Source organism: Arachis ipaensis, chromosome B02 (genome assembly GCF_000816755.2).
Source record: "Arachis ipaensis cultivar K30076 chromosome B02, Araip1.1, whole genome shotgun sequence".
Classification (NCBI taxonomy): Eukaryota; Viridiplantae; Streptophyta; class Magnoliopsida; order Fabales; family Fabaceae; genus Arachis; species Arachis ipaensis.
In genome coordinates this window covers 22,314,222-22,320,410 of record NC_029786.2, presented here as the reverse complement: position 1 = coordinate 22,320,410, position 6,189 = coordinate 22,314,222, and the positions used below count along the sequence as shown (strand labels likewise).

General features: G+C 32.0%; 1 long non-coding RNA gene across 1 annotated transcript; it reads right to left on the bottom strand.

Annotated features, from left to right (window-relative positions):
• On the bottom strand, window positions 4,313-5,792 carry LOC110268781. Its single transcript, XR_002357244.1, has 2 exons — window positions 4,924-5,792; window positions 4,313-4,594 (listed from the first exon to the last, which is right to left on the bottom strand). It is a non-coding gene; the product is annotated as an uncharacterized LOC110268781 (long non-coding RNA).

The following is a 6,189-nucleotide window of genomic DNA, read 5'->3' as shown; positions in this document are numbered from 1 at the left end:
TCATGAGTTGTGATACATAAATACTCATGATTTCCCTCATTCATTGTCTCAACATGATATCCATTTCGGCGAATATCTTTGAAACTCAACAAGTTCCTCAGGGACTTGGTAGATAATAGTGCATTATTTATTATTTATTTTGTTCCTCCAGGAAATAAAATTATAGCTCTTCCGGAGCCTTTTATTACATTGCCTGAACCAATAATAGTATTAACATATTCCTCTTTTGGCACAAGATGGGTAAAATATATATTACTTTTGAGAATGGTGTGCGAACTTGCACTATCCGCAAGGCATACATCTTCATTATATATCCTTGCCATTTTCTTCAAAGACAAATAATAATAATAAAATGAGTAGTATGCACAGTTAAATTGAATACTTGATCGGAATTATTTTTCTAAGAAACACTACATAAAAATAATGTCATATACTAAAATTTTATTTTAAAACTTGACACATTTAATGATTTCAAAATTCATAAACATTAATATTTCATTATTTATATACATCACATTTGAAACTTAAATACATAGAAAATAAAACTTAACAATAAGTTCTTTACATTATTTATTTACATAGATACTTAACAATCCCACATATTAAACTATTCCATCATTAATCAAATGACCAATATTTCCTTCAGGGTCCTCAAAGAAATCAGATACATCATAATGAGTGGTGGAGTTTTCAGCAACATCATTTGAAACGAAATTCGTCTCCTTTCCTTTGTCGTCTTTCTTCAAAGATGCCTGATAAAGATCGACTAGGTGCCTTGGAGTACGACAGGTACGTGACCAATGACCCTTTCCACCACAACGGAAACACTTATCCTCTGTTAATTTATTTTGTCCAATATTTCTTTCTTTATCCCACTTCTGGTGAGATCCTCTCTTTTGAATATAATTCCTTTTCCTTCCATAATTTTTCTTGTTATTAAAACCTTGCCATTTACCTCTTCTGGGATAATTTGCCGCATTTACTTCAGGAAATGGAGCGGCGCCAGCTGGGTGCGCTTCATGATTTTTCAAGAGCAATTCATTGTTGCGTTCAGCAATAAGAAGGCAAGAAATTAACTCAAAATATTTTTTAAACCCTTTTTCTCGATACTACTGTTGGAGGAGCACATTCAAGGCATGGAAGGTTGAGAAAGTTTTCTCCAACATATCATGATCAGTTATCTTTTCCCCACATAATTTCATTCGTGAAGTGATTCGAAACATTGCAGAATTATATTCATTTATGGATTTAAAATCCTGTAGATGCAAGTGCGTCTATTCATATCAAGCTTGAGGAAGTATCACCATTTTTTTATGATTGTCCCTTTCTTCAAGGTCTTTCCAAAGATCTACAGGATCTTTTAATGTGAGATATTCATTTTTCAATCCTTCATCAAGATGACGACAAAGAAAAATCATGGCTTTGGCTTTTTCCTTCTGGGATGCATTATTTTCAGCCGTAATGGTATCTCCAAGATCCATTGAATCAAGATGAATTTCAGCATCTAGTATCCATGATAAATAATTGTTTCTAGATATATCAAGAGCATTGAATTCAAGATGAGAGAGCTTCGACATAATAAAAATTTGTTACCTGAGTCTTCCTAAAAATTTGATTAGAGTCTCGTGCTGATAACGTGTTGTAAAATAAATAATTAAGGAAGATATAATATAAAATTAGAAAGTGTAAATAGAAATATAATTAGCTCAATAAAGATGATTCATATATGTGTTTACTTAATATTATATGAAGTAATGTGTATATATATATATATATATAAGTGAAAGAGATATATATTATAGTAGAGAGAGATATTTCTCAATAAAGAAAGAGAGAATTATTATTGCTTGCTTGTTGTACATCAATTCTTTTAGACTTCTCTATTTATAGAGAAAAAGTATTGACTATTCCAAACGTCATTTAATTTCAGTTTGGCTTGCGAGCTTCATTTCTACATAGGGAAAATCAGCCGCCCGTATAATAAATGGGCATCCACATCCTTTGAACTTATCACAACACTCCCCTTGGATGATCATTTAGGATTATTGCCTCGTTAAAACCTTACAAAAGAAAAACCCAGTAGAAAAAAATCTTAGTGAAGGAAAAAGAGTATAATATCCTTTAGTGATGGGGACTGCCTCATTAAAAACCTTGTCAAGAAAAATCCAATGGGAAAAAAATCTAACCAAGGAAAAAAGAGTACAGTAGTAGAATAAAACATAAAATATCATATTACATTAATAGAAAATTGAGAATTCAACAATGGTTCATAAACTAAAATGATAAAAATAAGAAAAACTAACAAGAGAATTCTATCAAATTAATATAGTAGAATGAGAAAAAGTAATTAAAACTAAACTAAAACAAGATTAAAAACTAAAATTAGAGAGAATTAAAGTAGAAAATCTAAGAATTCTAGAGAGAAGTTGGAGTTTCTCTCTAGAATTCACTAAAACATACTAAAAGAACTAAGCCTAAAAACTACTTAGTGTTTTCCTTACATTTTCTCCTTAAATACTTCAAAAATCTTATGCCTGGGGACTTTTTGGGCCCAAATCGTGAGCCTATGAGCATTTTTTTTAATGAATCATGTGAAGTTGTCTCGCGCCCACTAAAAAAGCTCACACGCGAGAATCTCGCGTATTCTCGTGTAGGCGAGGAAGCATTGCTTGCGCGAAAATCTCACTCATGCGAAGAAAATCCGCCCACGCGAGGAAGATTTGCTCACGCGAGCTGCCAGAAAGCTTCACTCCCGAATCGCTTCCCGAATTTGTTTCTTCGCTCCATTCTTTTTTATCCTTAAAGGCCATTGATGTACCTAAATTATGAAACACTTAAATAAATTTGATTATGGCATTGAATTGCATAAAAAGAGATTAAGAAATTAATGATTAAGGGCACAGAAAGTATATTTTTTACACAACTTAATCGAAAGTAAGATTTGAAAAATTCAATTAATTGAGTCGAAATTGTGTAAGATAATTGATAAATTCTATATTTTTTGATACAATTTAAAATGAAAAAATAGGATTTATTTGCTGAGACTTTGAATCAAATACAAATAAGAGCTAAGAAGATGGAGCACATCCCGGACCTAGATTGAGGATCAAGCAATTTCTCTAGCTGAAGTGTTGGGCTATCTGGTTGGTAAAATGTCAATCAAATATTTGGGGATATCATTAGAAGTGAATCCCAAGCAGGTGAAAATGAGAAATCTGGTCATTGAAAAGATAGAGAATAAACTTTCTACATGAAAGTAGGATTTGTTATCTAGAGCAGGGAGATTAACAATCATTAGGCCGGTCATAAACAATTAATGTACTATTTGAGTCTGTTCAAAATTTCCAAGGGTGTGGCAAAAAAGATAATCATCAATAAAAATGTTTTTGGGATCAAAGAATGGGAGAACAAAATTACCAACAGTTAGCTGGAGTACAATTTAGAAGCCTAAAGAGTATGGAGGATTAGGTGTTAAAGACATTATCATAAAAAATACAGGCTTATTATTTAAATAGTGGTGGAGGTACCCCTATGAAGATAAATCAATATGGAAGAGAATTGTAGCTTCATGGAATGGGGTCCCTTTAATCGATTCATTTCATGAACATAATACATCAAAGTCTGTTGGCCCATGGAAGGACATCATAAATAGAGATCGAAATAACTAGTTTCATAAGGAGTCACTACAACAAACAAGGCTTTTCGCAACGGTCAAAAACCGTTGCCATAGATTGAAAAACCGTTCCCTAAACTTTAGGCAACGTTTTGGCAACAGTTTTTGACCTGTGGTATATGCGGCCGTTGCCAATGCTCAAAGGCAACGGTTTTTTACCTAAGGCAACGGTAACCAAAAACCGTTGCCAAAGTTATTGGTATAGGCAACGGTTTTGAAACAAAATTTTAAACAACGGTTTCAAACCGTTACTCGAAATGCAACGGTTTTAAACCGTTCTTTTTCATGATACAACGGTTTAAAACCGTACATGAATAGGCAACGATTTTAAACTGTGGTAGTTTTGTTATCCACAACAGCAACGGTTTTAAAGCATTACCGTTGGTACCATTTTTTGGTAACGGTTTTTGAACCGTTGCCATTTTATAGTTGTCTAAGACAACGGTTTAAAAACGTTACCATTGGTGTCATTTTTTGGCAACGGTTTTAACACTATTGTCCTTTGTAACTTTTGACAACGGTTTTTTGTAATATATAATTTTTTTATTTCCAATAGTAGTTTTCTCGTGAATCAAATTAATTTCATTTTTTTAATTATTTAGAGTCAATAAATAATCTAAACTATTTGAATAAAGTCACTAAAGAAAAATAATTGAACATTTTCCATCAAATTTGACTTATAAAAATTGTTGTAAGATCCACAATCACATTCAAAATACCACAATATATATACTATCATGACAACCTCGAACTATATCATCTAATGCTGCAAAAAATATAACAAAGAAGAGTTGAACTAGCTAAGTAGCAAATAGATTTATCATCATGTCCGATCCACAAGTTCATGACTTTTACTCTGTAACATTTGCTCTTAAAAGTTTGACCTTAATGAAGTTCGATTTCCCCTTCAACATAGTTTTCCTGTAAAAAAAGAAAAAAAAAATCAAATATAAAACTACTAATAATGTCTACTAAAATTAGCATAATAAGGCCATCATCATCATTGCTCAACCAAAACAAGACATGAAATCAGCCATTAACAAGGATAAAACAGCACTCTACAATTTGAAACCGTTCATTCCAGGCATCAGCAGCAACCAAAAAGTTTAACCTAAATCCACTACAAATCAGATATAACTTCCTAATCACCTATAATCCACTAAGCATGTATAACTAAACTGACTAATTTAACAAAAACTTAACAAACTAATTAAACTAAGAAAATGTAAACAGGGAAATAAATTGAGAACCTGCAGAAGAAGCAGAAACAGAAAATGGCAAGAGGAGGGAGAATGGAGGCAGAGCAGTGTCGACCCAGAGGCGGCTACTGGTGGCGCACGGTGGAGGATGAGCGCAGAAACAGGGGAACAGTGGCGTTTTTGTTCTGTTTCCGAAGACAGGGGAGGGCAAAAATGGAAGAAGAAGAAAAGAGGAGAAAGGGAAAGAAGGAGGTGTTTTCTTCACTATTGTCTCTATACAAAGATACTAATTATATACCATCCCTATTATTGATTTAATTTATAAGATATTTAATTGAAAAAAAAAGAACAAATTAAAGTAACCTATTGAGTTGAATTTGGTCATGAAACAAAACTAAAGTAACAAATTACCAAATTCAATTCACAAATTGGAATTCAATTAACACAAATTTTTAGAAATTTCGGCAGCATTCTAGCAGTAAATAGGACATTTCTGAATTTAAACAAACAGCAAAATCAACCCATATGAACTCACTAGAATCAAATCAGCACTAATCAGCACTAAAATCAAACGGCAGCAAGCGAAAATGGCAATCAGTAGCAATATAAAAATTAGCATAATAAGGCCATCATCATCATTGCTCAATCAAAATAAGGCATGAAATCAGCCATTAACAAGGATAAAACAGTACTATGTCAACTAAAATAAAAGACATGGACATATATTTTAGACTAACTATAAATGATTTTTTTCAATCAAGAGCTTATTGCATCTAAAGAATTTCTAGAAGTCAACCACTGCACACATATTCAAAAGAGAACATCTCAACTAATCATGAGACTAACAATTTGTATCTAACAAACTATGCAAAGAAGCTTAGGCAATCAATTAATCAGTAAATTTTCTTCACTATTATCTCTTTTTCTAATTTTAAAGAGACAAACTAAAATAGCAACAAAGAATAAAAATATAAGTAATTCATAACCAGATTTTTTAACAAAAAATTCACTTTTAAAACCAATTTTTAGAAAAATGGATAAGCAGTTAAGCACAATAGAAAGAAGGAAACTATTACTAAATCCCCCTTTTAAGCACTAAAAAAATAGAAAGAAAAATCCCTTTAGTCCTTTACTACATGTTATCATGCATATTGCCACATCCTTTTAAATCCCTATTTTCTTTTTCTAGGTAGAATAATACTATTGAAACCACACAGAAATATAATGTAAGGAAATCAATCAAGTTTAGCAACACAGAAATCCAGAACACAATGCACTAACAAAACGTGTTCATCTTCAAATAGACAGCATCATCAT